The 13,259-nt window shown below is 42.0% G+C and overlaps 1 long non-coding RNA gene across 1 annotated transcript in view; it reads right to left on the bottom strand.

Annotated features, from left to right (window-relative positions):
• LOC122463506 overlaps positions 1–11,248 on the bottom strand; it is a 203,637-nt gene extending 192,389 nt beyond the window's left edge. Inside the window, exons 1-2 of the long non-coding RNA XR_006286953.1 lie at positions 11,144–11,248; positions 9,367–9,369 (exon numbers count right to left, since the gene is read on the bottom strand). This is a non-coding gene — a long non-coding RNA (uncharacterized LOC122463506). The remainder of the gene's footprint in view (positions 1–9,366; positions 9,370–11,143) is intronic.
• Between the last annotated feature and the right edge of the window lie 2,011 nt (positions 11,249–13,259).

The following is a 13,259-nucleotide window of genomic DNA, read 5'->3' as shown; positions in this document are numbered from 1 at the left end:
CAATATAGTCTCCCCTGGTTTCTGCTCACACTGACGAAATCTGTAGCAATTAGCTACTACATTCACTTTTGGTATAAAAAGGTTCTTTAATGCAGTGAGTGCAGTCTCATATTTATCGTCTTCAAGGGGGAAAGTGTAAACTATATGCTGCCCTTCTGCTCCAAGGCAGTGGATTAGCAAAGCATGCTTTCTTACTTCAGAAATCTCTATAGCACTGATTGCAAGCAGATGAGTCTCAAACATATGGATCCAGGTAGTAAAAGCAATTGGAGGCTCACCTGGGCTTTGTAGAAAGGGTGCAGGTGGGTTCAGAGGCAGAAGATCCATCCTCATCGCCAAAATGTTGTAGTAGCCAGGCAAGATATTAACAAACTTCAACAGGGCTTTATTTTTTAAAGTCAAAACCTCTTTTCCAAGCTGCTGTTGCACCCTCAGTAGCTCTCCCTCAGTCTCTTCAACTCCTCCCACCTCCTTCCTGTTTCCTGTCCTTTCAGACTCCCAACAGCCAGTGCTCCCAATTCTAATAATTACAAGCAACATCTAAACACCACACAAAGTCTTTTTAAAACAAATAATTAGGTGAAGGAAGTAAAAATACAGTGATTCTGCTACAGGTCAAGAATATTATTGCTTCTCCTTAAACCAGTGTCTCCCTCTGCCAAATGGTAGCAGCTGTGTAGGTGTTCAGGGCCTTGTAGTTCAGTTTCCTTGTGGCGGAGATATCAGTGATGTGTGTCACTGTTCAGGGCAACTGCGCTTGTATTTCCCCCTCATGGCCCACCAAGGGCATCCATAGTTAGGCTCCAGATGTCCCTTCTCTTGGGCAGAGATCCATGTCTTTCTCCCTCCTGACTGAGGTTTTTCCAGGCTGCCCAGTTCTGTACCTATACTGTTTTATTTCCAGAAAGCCAGACAAGCTAACCAGGCAAGCCTCTGTGCTCTGAGCTTTATAGCCTCTTCAGAGCCTAGAAACAGTGTAATTGCCCACAGTTACCGCAGAACTCTTTGTAAGCAAGCACATTTATTCTCAAGATGCAAGCATTATAGAAAAAATAAAACATATTAAAAACAATAAAAGAAGCTACACACGGCTAATAAGCTTACCAGAGATCACCCCCAACTACAACGAGGACTCTGGTAGGTCATCAGTCCTTCAGACCCCACACAGATTTCTGTAGTTACAAGTTCATAACTTTTGCTCAAAACAAGCACAGTCACAAAGAGGTCATTTTTTTCCTTTATACATCCTTTGCCTTTGATTTTCTCCCCATGTAACAGGGCATAGCTTCAAAAGGCTATGTTTTTACCTATCTGGAGGTGGTACATTTGTGTTCTCCTCCTCCTAGAGATTTCCTGGAAAACCCATTTACTATTGTTTGTCCCATTAGTTCATTCTTGTCTGGCACATTGCTTCTGAGAGCCTAGTCCCTGGTAGAGTGTAACACTTTTCTCTAATTTTGGTTGTTAGGATTAGTGTGTGGCTGCTGGGTGGTGTTGGTGCATACTTAATGACAGTAGTTCAGAAGATGTTTGTATACTTTATATATAATTTTTAAAAGGTGCAGCCTTTTTGTAATCAGCTCATTGCCGTGTGCCTTAACTATTAGTGATCCTCCACTAGTTTGGACCATGGATAGAAGATTATTCCATGCTAATGCTCCATCTGACAAAACACCCTGCTGCACAGTCCATCTCTATTAAAGTGATGACTTTTCTTTTTTTCCATAATTATTTCCTCTGGTACTGTGATTCATGGTGCTACTGGATGCTGGATGGAGGAAGAATATGAGGGATGAACTGACCTAATATTTGAATAGATTTGATTGATTTTGCAGAATTATAAATATTATATTTGCTAATAATTTATGTTCACGATTTGCCAAAGTCTAGATAATTTTAAGAGTGACAGAACAATTGTGTAATGTGAAAATAGCACTAAGATAAATTCTTTAAAAGATGTGTAGAAATTTGTGCACCATTTTCCACAATAGGGAAGTGAAAAATAAAAGGCTAAAAAAGCAAGGGGAGAAGGTGAAAGAGAGAGGTTAGCCTAGATTTAGAAGAAATAGCTTCTGAATGATCCCTTTAATTTAGCATTCTCAAATGTTTTATGATACTAGCAAAATGTGTGCAGCAATAGAATAATTAAATAGATCTACAACACATGAATGAATATAAATCAGAAATTGTTCACTCCAATGGAATTTATACACCATGAGCATTCACTTAAGCATTACAGAAATTGACCATTTGTAGTGTAGGCTTTCTGTTCCAAAATATGCAATATATGTTAATCTACATATCTAACTTACCATAAATAATGCCACAATTTAGATAGTAGAGCAGTGCAGTCATATAGTGTAAAATGAAGTCATGTTACCTTAAATTTAATGATTTTTTAAAAATTGTTTAATATTTTAAATATACAGGATGGTAATCACATCCGATTGCTTAAAATAAGCCAGGTATCAGTCTGCTCATTAGTTGGACAAGAAATCTCCAGGGAGAATACAGGTGCTGCAGAAGGTAATATTGTTGATTCAGAAGGTAATACTCTTTCCTCTGAGTTAATAGGAGCTGTGCTACCTGCACATGTATCCAAAAATAGAATTTTGGTTCTAGTAGTCAAATTTTCAAGACTGGCCTTAAAATCTATGAAAGATGGGTAACTGTGTGACCAGTGAAACAATTTTCACATTCCGTTATCTGATTTGCACTTACAAATGTCTATGCCTTATAAACATGGTATAAGTCTGTGCAACTGCTACACATGACAACTTGTGGGCACAACTTGGGGCCAGACTGCAAAAATGAGTCCCTGAGTTTCCATTCTGAATTTATTGTGGGTTTTAACATACTGTGTCTCAATATAACTAGTAATGTTATGTGTAGATTTTCTGTCTACACATGCCATAATTCATTTTACATCAACTTTTTCCATAGTGTACAATCTTGATAATTGCTCTAAGAAATATTTATTCAATTGAAACTAGCAAATGGGTCTTCTGCTATACCACAATTTTTATTATATTGTGTCAGTTATATATATTAATATATACCATCTTTCATTGACTCCCAGTCTCAAGGAGCACTCAATCTCCTTTTATGACTCTTTAATATTTATTTATATAGCTGCGAAACACATAAGAAAAGAGAGGATGGGGAGTGTGACAGATGTGAGATTTTGAAAGCGAGGAAACTTCAAAAGACTCATATATTGGGACATACCGGATGCTATATGCTCAAGAATTAGTCATAAATATTTGTGTCTATTAATATTATATGTTTCTTTGTGAGCTAGAGATTATACTCTAGCTCCTTGAGTCTAAAATCAAGAGGGGGGGCAGTAATTACTGCAGATCCCAGGACAAATATGACGCTCCAGAGAAGTACCACCCCCTGGGTATGAATTGCATATTCTGGTTCAAGAGGCACAGAAGAAGAACAAAGAGTTTTTGGTATAAAAGGTCAGCCTGAACTAGCCCAATTCCCTGATTTTTGATCCTAAAATCGATATGATATTGTGACCAAGAAGGCAAAGCCCTTCTGGAAGGGTTTGAAGGACTGGGACCTACCAGGATCTCTATATGGAGGATGGGTGACACCTGGTAAGCTTAGCATGTGTGAAGGCAGTTTATTATTTTATATGTTTTCTCTGATTCTTTTGTTCTAAAATAAAATGTACTGTGCATTGTGAAAGGTGGCTGGTCACTGCTAACCATGGCCATTGTCGGTTGAGAGAGAGTGAACTGCAGGTACTGGACTCAGGTCAGTCCTGCTGGGATAGTCAAAGTGAATTACAGGGGGACTGCAATCCTAAATCCTAGCCTCTTGATATTTTTCAGGCTTGCCTTTGAACCCCCTTCAGCCTTCGCACTCTGCTGGGTTGTGTATCCAAGGCACCTGAGACAGCTAGAGTGCATGTCACTATGGGCAAAAGACCTGTGGCAGGTCTGGCAGGCATAAACTCTGGGGTCTTAGGCATAACCCAGGGAAATGCTAAGGCACGAAATAAAATATTGGACGGGGGCACTCCTCTTCAAAGCACAGGGTAGTGCTAATACCATAGAAAACAATAACTAAAATCAAAACTTAACTAAATAAAAGAATAAATGAATGTAGACCCCTCCCATAACTGGGTCCTTTGAACCTTGCCAGGAGTGTTTTGATTAGGCCTCTATGTCTATTCTGTAAAGGCCTACAATTACTTCCAGTTACATTTTAGGGGCTAGACACTGTGGGGACTACCCACGCCATGGTGAAGTGTTTGGCTCCCTGGGGGGACACATTGAATTTGACTCCGTGATCCTATTTCTGGACAGAAGTGGAAAGACAGAAGATCCTACAGGGATTGCATTGAAAGCGTTCTTCCGCCCTTCAATCTCCCAGCCTGAGGGAAGCTGGAGAGGACAGATGGCTGTGGAAAAAAAAGTAAGCATCTGAAGAGGAGGGTCCAGAATTTCATGAGACAGGGAAGCTAGGCCTGAAGCCATGTGTCCATCCAGGAGATAGGAACTAGTAGCATTTGCCTGTGCTTAGATCTAGAGATCTAGGAGATTCTGCTGTCAAGCTGTCCCTGCTGAGACAATGCAACCAATATTAAGGCCATATTGTAACTGCATGCCTGCTAGCACCAAGCTCCTGCTCCTTCTCAGCAACCAGCCACTGAAAACTGCAGCCAGAAAATGCTGATTGTTCTGGCAGATTCAATCCTGGAAAGTGAGTATCCCAGAGACTATCCTCCTATTGGTCCCCTGAGTGGTCTGGTGTAAAAGGTCTTGTGCTAGGGACATGTTTTATCGCATGTTGCCCTTGAACTCCTGTTTGTCAAATGTGCCATCGCAAGAAAGTATCTGGGATTTTAAAACTACAGATAGAACCCTGTGTGGATACAAATTTGTATTTGTCAATACGGATATTCGCGGATATAAATTGGTATCCATGGAACTTCAGGGTCCTTCCGGGAACTGCAGCGGTGAAAGGAGCCAGCACACGACACTAGCAGCTCCTCCAGCACAGCTTTACTACCTGCAGCCCCACCCCCCAGTCCTTCCTCCATCCCTTCCATGCAGCTGTCTGCGTCTCCTCTCTGGGGGTGTGCACACAGCTTGAACACAAGAGCACAACCAGGGACAGCTGCTGGTGAGCCTGGTGACCGCCCCACTGGGTGGGGCTAGGAGCAGTACAGCCATGGCAGAAATGCTGCCAGAGTGGGGCGCTGGCTTCTGGGAGCAGTGACTCCACATTCTGCTCCTTTCACTGCTGTGGTTCCCGGGAGAGCCCTGCGTTTCTGTGGATGCCGATTTATAACTGTAGATGGCGATTTATAACCACAGATATCTGCATCCATGAATATAAATTTGTATCTGTGTAGGGCTCTAACTACCGGACACCTTCCCTAGGAAATAGCTTCCCTGCTGTCTTGTGACCTTCATAGTTTCTCTGCATCTAACAGACTTTTAATACTTCTTTATTTTTAAATTAAATAATCTAGTTTCAGTAACTAATGAAGTGTGAATTAGCCCTCCTTTTTGAGATTGTATTTAGTGATTGACCCTCTATTCAACTGTTTTTCCTCACATAAAGTATACCACAGAAACATTTGTATGTATGCATGCTATGCTACTTCCTACATTATTTTAATTTGAAGGTCCTTAAAATGCTCTCAAATGTAAAACAAAACCAAAACAAAAAAGGCAGGGAACCCAGGATAGTAAAACCCATCACTGTTGTAGAAGGTTTGAAGACTAGTATCATCATCAACACCCTGTTTTGTGCCCATGCACATTTGAAAGATATGATCCTTTGTTTGGAAAAATATATATATATGTATAATAAGCTAGTTGGAGGCAATGGCACAACTTGAAAAACTAATTTGCAATAAGTCATCAAGAGCAGATGGCATTTGTCCAAGAGTTCCAAAGGAACCAATGAGCTGTGCTACTAATGAAATGATGCAATTAAGACCAGTTTCTGCTTCTGTTGAATTTAATGGGAATTTTGCCATTGACAAGAGAAGCAGGATTAGACCCTTCATCATTAAAAAGCTATTATACCAGAGGCCTGAGTGTGACCAAACTTGTACTTCCTTTTAAAAAGGTGCCAAGGATGAGCCAAGGAATTAAAGTCTGATGAGCTTTACCTTGGTATTATGAGAAAGTTATAAAACAAAACAAAAAATCCATTAATGTTACAGTCATAAAGTATCTAGATTAACCTAATGCATCAGGGACAAACTAGTAATCATTTTGTAAAGGTGAATTATTCTTAGTAGAATTCTTTAAGGGTGTTTACAAAATAATGGATAATGAAAAACCAATGGATATAATTTACGTAGACTTGAAATGGTCCCTCATAACAGACCTTTAAGACCTTGATCCTCTATAAATTCCAGCAATTCCAGTCTGCCAGAAAGGACCTTTATGGATATTGGTATCAGGGAAAAAATTAAAGCAGCACTAGGACTGGAGGGATTTGAGATCCAAAATGACTACATAAAGTCCTCAGAACTGCTGTAGTGCCAGTTCTGCGCTAGCATAAATAAGTACCTAAGATTCCAGGGCTAGATGGGACTATTGTGATCATCTAAACTTACCTACTGTATAACACAGATCATAGAACTTCTCCAAAATAATTCCTAGAGCACCTCTTTTAGAAAAAATATCCAATCTTGATTTAAAAATTATGAGTGATGGAATATGCACCATGTTCCTTGGTAAATTGTTCCAATGGTTAATTACGCTCATGGTTAAAAATTTACACTTTATTTCCAGTCTGAATTTGTCTAGCTGCAAATTCCAGCCATTGTTCCTGTTATACCTTTTTCTGCTAGATTGAAGAGCCCATTATTAAATATTAGTTCCCCATGTTGATACTTATAGACTGTAAACAAGTCACTCCTTAACGTTCTCAGGCCAAGGAAGTGTAAGGTCATATGCAAGTGGACATAGGCACCATTACTGCCATAAGTAAGGTTATCATTAGGGATACTCCTTTGCATTGAGCCACAGAATGTTTCTAGGCCTTGCATGCTTACACATTACTATTTTGGGCACATCGTGCAAAGAGAAACAGTGCTCGAGCAAAGAATGCATATACCCACCGAAATATGGATGTAGATGTATGGTCAGATTTACAAATGTATTTAGGTGTGTAAAGATGCAGTCACCTAGTGGGATTTTCAAAAGCATGTAAATAGATTAGGCGCCAACTCTTATTAAATGTCTATGGAATTTATGTATCTAACTCACCAATTTTGTCATATTATTCTTTTATGTTCCCCCATCTGTATGAATACATCTGTTATCTCTTATCGTGTATGTAGGTTGTAAGCTCTTTGGGGCTGAGACCATTTTTTTGTTTTGTGTTTGTCGAGCACCTAGCACAATTGGTATCTGGTTCATGATTGGAGCTCCTAAGTGCCAGTGCTATATAAATAATAAAAAAGTGTGTCATCAGCACTCATAAATGCAGGATTGAGATTCTCCCATATTTCCTGCCTTACTCATAACTTTTACCTGAGAGCCAAGGTAATATATTTTATTGCACCAACATCTGTTGGTGAGAGAGACAAGCTTTTGACGTACACAGAGTTGAAGAAATGTTAACAGGCCACTTCAACTTGAATGGTCTCTTAGAATATGTAACTAATTTACTCTAAACAATCTGTTTTACCTTGTATTTAGCTGTGACACTCTAAGTACCTTTTCCAGACCTGAAAAAGAGCTCTAAGTTCAAAAGCTTGTTTTTCTCACCAACCTCAATCACCTTGTCTCTCCAATAAGCTGAGATCAACATGGCTATAACAACACAACATAACTTTTACCTTACATTTTTGTATGCAACACCGCAATGCTGTACAGAATTAAGCCCTGGGAAAAATAGCCAAGTGGTACAACCCTCTTCCATTTATCAGTTGATTAACACATTACTCATAAGAGATAACTACCTGACACTGTGAAAAGGAGGCAATAGAATTTTTCTTCAAAAAAAGACAGAAAAGTGATCCTGGTCATTATCAGGTAGTAAAATCAACCTCAAAACCGTAGTAAAATAATGGAACAAATATTAAGAGGGGAAATAAACATCCAGAGAAGAATAAGAGAATTATCAATGACAGGCAGCATGGCTTTATTAAAAAAAAACAAAACCCATGACCCTTTTGTCTTTTTTGAGAGTATGGTCAAATTCTAGCATGAAGAGACTACAATGGATGTTTTAAAAATATGGGATGAATGGGATTGACTCCTGTTAAATTAATGGGAGATTTGCTATTGACTTCAGTGGAGACAGGATTTCACCAATGGAGTTTAAGAAAGCATTTGGTGTTGAGTATCAGTTGTGAAGCTCAATAAAAACACAATTTAAAATATCCATTAAATTATCACTTCTTTAAATGGAAAAACGTTAGGAATATCAAGCTTATTTTCTTTTGATTATTTGGAATTCAAGGCTTGTTTACAGACACTGATCCTCAGCTCTTTATTTATGATCCAGTTATGGCTTAACTATAAAGAACAAATTTGTTTTATCCTGTCATGCTCTCATGTCACATCAATATGTTTAAGGTGCATTGATCAGAAAGTGATACACTTAGTAACTATGCCAAGCAAATGAGAAATTGAATTCATGGACTCATTTAAAGAAACACATTAATTCCCAGAATGCTTGGGGAATCTTCAAAGACATCAGTGTTCCCTCTCACTGTTCTAACTGCACCTCTGTCCTCTCTATGGTCTGCTCAAGGGTACTTCTTTAGGTCTCAGACCTCCAGTCATCATGTTTCTGTGTTGAGGGACCCATGTCTCTCTCCCTCTTGACTGGAGATTTAGAGCTTCTCTTGATGGAACACTCTCTAGCTCCTACTTGTCCACTTCTCCCATGCATTGGTACCACAGTGCCAGATCTAGGGATGAAGATCTTTAAAAAGAAGATCCCTCTCCCTTTCCAGGGACTCTAAGAAAAAGAGTTGGTCACCTCATAAATCTGGCTCGACCTTGTGTCCCACAAAGTCTACTTCTGAGGCTCCAGCTTAAGTCAATACTGAGATACCAGTACAACCTAAGAAGCCCCTATCAGAGAGGTCTTTAGCTCAGCAGAATAAAGCACCCACCTTGATACCATCCAACACTTCTCAGCATCAATATGCACCTACATCTCCCTAAGGTCCTCTGGTACCATCATCATCTATGAGCCATAGGGACTTCCTGGATGGTATAAGGCTTTCTCCCTGCTACTGCCTTCCCAATATCAGTGCTCTGAGTTCAGAGACATCATCCCACTAGTCTCTTTGGTACTGAGTGCACCCTCTCCACCTCGGCACCAATCCCCATTCCAAACTCCAGGAACAACTCAGGCTATGACTACCAGCTACCATAGCCCTCCTGTTTTTTTTTTCCCCCTGAAGAACCTCGTCATGTCAAAGGAACTGGAATTACCCTTCTGAGAAGGGCTCTTTCCCATGGTACTGCTTTGGTAGATGCAGACTGAACCCTCTTAGATTGCAGGAGCAGATCCTGTACCTCCAATACCAGCATCCATGTCTGAGCCCCTTCTGTTTAGCTAGGGGGATGAGATATCATCAGACTTTGGAGTCTATACAGGGCTCAGTTTCAGCACTCCTCTAGACCTCTACCCTGAGGAGAACTTGGGCATCTTCCCCTGTCTACCTCCTCAATGGGCTTTTTAGAACCTTTGGGCAAATTATGGCAACCACTTTTGTGGGGTACCAGTCTGGAAGAAACACTAGCACCCATTAATACCTGAAGAGATCCAAGAAGAGCAGACCCTCAGAATGAAGCAACCTCGGCTCCTTCAGCTAAGTCCTCCTGCCCTGATGGGGTGGTAATGCCGCCACCACCACCTGTCCATGCTCATGACGTAAGGGCCATCCAGGACTTAATGAAATGTCTGTCAGAGTCCCTCCAGATTCCATTAGAGGAGGTCCAGGAGTCTCAACCTTCCCTAGTGGACATTTTAAATATTGTCCCTCAGTGTAAGGTTACCCTTCTTATTAACAAGGAAGTGTTATTGGCTGATAGTAGCATGGTGCTACTGCTATTATTCTACCCTCTTGCAAAAGGGCTGATTCCAGCCAAGGGAATCCCACCCCCAGCTCTCTGATGGTAGATGTAGTCAACAAAAGTAATCATCAAGAACATTCCAGACCTTCTCCTTCCACCAAGGAGTCCAAAGGCCTAGACCACATGGGAAGGAAGAGCTATTTGTCATCAGCTCTTCAATTTTGGGTGACAAGTTATCAGGCTTTGATGGAAAAATAGGATTTCAACAACTACGCAAAATCTACACATTTTATGGAACACCGGCCAAAAGACCAAAATGACCAATTTCAGGCCCTCACCTTGGAGGATCATTTGATCATCAAAGCTTCCTTGCAGGTCACCCTCAGCATCGCTGCCACACCAGTGGTTATGAGGTGAGTGCCCTAGCCCCAGCCTTCTGGACTCCCAATGGAGGTGCAAAACACCATGAACACCCTCCTCTTTAAAGGGACCAGGTTCTTCTATGGTGATACAGACTCTGCCTTCCATTCCCTTTAAGAATCAAGGTTAATGTTACATTCACTGGGAATATATGTACCTGCAAAAAAGAGACATTTTAGGAGATCTCAAATTGCACAATGTTCTAGGCTCTTTCAGTACTACCCACAACAGAACTTTCCTACGTCTTCAGAATTCCCTAAGAGGAGACCCAGACCTCACAAAAGAGGACTATCACCTTAATGACCCCACAATCTGTAGTTCCATCTAAAATACTATTTTGACAGAATAGTTGAGGGCCTCAGACAACCCCTCCTTCCAGATCCTTTTCTGCATGACTCCTCCCTCTTCCCACCTGCCTGGGAATACATCACCATAAACAAGTGGATCCTGCAGATCAATGTGGGATACTCTGTTTATTTACATTCTGTTGCCCTACCCTCTATCCCAGTTATCCACTCTCCCTATCCCTCTTCAGGAACCCCTGTTACAAAGATTTATTGGAGCAGAAAGTCCAATCTCTTCTGCACTTGGAGGCAATCCCTGAGTTTGTCAGAAGAGGATTTTATTCCAAATATGTCCTGGTTCCCAAAAGTGATGGTGGCTGGAGAATGATTCTAGATCTCAGAAACCTGAACATCTACTGTCAGGGCCAGATCATAGGCAGCCAGACCCAGTGGTCAGAGCAGGAGTCCACAGTCATGAGACAGGAATCAAGAGTCAGCTGTGTCAAAATACCAGGAGATGAGAATCAGGAGATGAACTGGAGATCAGAACCACAAGTCAGATACCAAGAATAAAGAAGGGTCGGGATACCAGGACATTGAGGTAGGGGAGCACAAGCTGGGGATGGAGCAGGAGGAGGGTGGATCCCAGTTGTTCTGACAACTTCCTGTTCCTGCTGCTGACTTAAATAGGGTCAACAGGCCAATTGGCTGCTTTGGGACTGTGCCAATAGGATCTCAGGGTTGGAGCCTCAGGCTGCGACTGGACTTCATGGGTCCTGGGTAAGCAGTTGTCAGCACGCTGCCAAGTGGAGGATTGGAGCATGGCTGATCCTGTGGACTCAGGCTTGGGGCCAGTGGGCCGTGACATCACTACCTCACTTTGGGGCACACTCTAGGCAGCGTGGGTCCAGGTTTGTCAGGATGACACCTTTTGGAAGGCCCAAACCAGGGTGGGAGTGTGAATGTTCTCAGCCTGCTCCCAAGGGCATTCCTCTGGGTCATCACTTTCCCAGTCAATCAGGCACCACAATTGACCCTGGTTGACCTTGGAATCGAGGACTTCATGGACAATGTATTATTCCTCGCTTTCATTGGTTGGGGGAAGGGGAGGCAGTGGTAGGGCTCTGAGGTTTTTGAAGGGACATGGAATATGGGGTAGACTCTAAGGGATTGAGGGAACTGGAGCTCAAAGATGACTGTGCTGAATTATCACTGAATCTGATATGGGCCAAGGAGCTGGTGGTCTAGTTTCTGACAGGGTCTGTCTGTGCAGAGAAGTTCTGTAGAAAGCAGTACATTTTGTCCTACAGAGTAGGTTGGGCCTTGTTGCCTATGTGGGTTTGCATGCTTCTTGCAGTCCTCCTTTGCCTTCTCAAAGTGTCCCTTCACCTCCTCTTGGATGTGATGGATGTGTTGTACTAAGTCCAAGTCTGATGGGTTGGGGAGGATGTCTGTAGCTGTGTGCAAAATCAGGGCTGGTATGTATAGTTGACAAAGAAGGGGCTATGGCCTGTGGATTCATGGTCTATATTATATGAGAGCTCAGTATATGATAATAGTGTAGACCAGTTGTTCTGCTTGTGTTTGGTGTAGCATCATAGGTATGTTCTAGGATCTTGTTGATTCTTTCCATTTGGCCATTCAGCTGAGGATGGTGGGCAAAGGACAGGTGCACATACATCCCTAATATATATAGGGCCTTGTGGCAGAAGTGGGCAGTGAACTAGGGCCTAGTGGAGGGTAAACCTGTGCAGGGAATCCACAGGTTGGAAGAGACCACAGGGTTTCTGGGATCTTGGTGTGGGCACACATGTGGCAGGAAGCCACAAAGGTCACTATTGTGGAGTGCAAATGGGACCACCAGAACTACCAGGATGTTAATTGTTGGATTTAATATTGCTCCAAGTGTCCTGCCAAGGTGGAGCCATTGCACAGTTGAAGAACTGCCACTCTTGCAGGTCCTGGGGCAGCATAGATGCAGTCCCTTATTAATGTGATCCCCTCACAGTCTTGTGTGGTCCTCAGTTAATAATGGCATCCCATTATTAACTGAGGACCACACAAGACTGGAAAGGTGGAGTTCCAGAGACAGAGCTAATGAACATCAGCAGGTCCTGGTTGTGGGTTATGCTGAGGAAATTATGGGACTTGATAATGGGGGCTGGTTCCAGAATGGGGCCTCGTGGGGTAGAGGCATATGTTTGGGACAAGGCATCAGCTTAGCTATTTCTAGTTCCAGGGGGTAGGTCAAGGTAAAACTGAACTGGGAGAAGAAGAGGGTCCACAAGATCTATCATTGGTTTAGGGCCTTGGCCCTGCACAGGTACTCCAGATTCTTGTGATTAGTAAATACTAGGACTGGATGATGGGCCCTTCCAAGTAGTGTCACCACTCTTCAAAGGCAGTCTTTATTGCAAAGAACTCTTTATCCAAGATTTCATAGTTTCACTCATCACGAGTAAACTTCCTCAAGTAGTAGGTGATGGGGTGCAGCATGAGCTTGGGTCTGTGCCTCTGGGAGAGAACTAACCCA

The sequence above is a fragment of the Chelonia mydas genome, chromosome 1 (genome assembly GCF_015237465.2).
Source record: "Chelonia mydas isolate rCheMyd1 chromosome 1, rCheMyd1.pri.v2, whole genome shotgun sequence".
NCBI classification, from domain to species: domain Eukaryota; kingdom Metazoa; phylum Chordata; order Testudines; family Cheloniidae; genus Chelonia; species Chelonia mydas.
The sequence above is the reverse complement of the archived record's forward strand: the minus strand, read 5'-3'. Positions and strand labels throughout refer to the sequence as shown.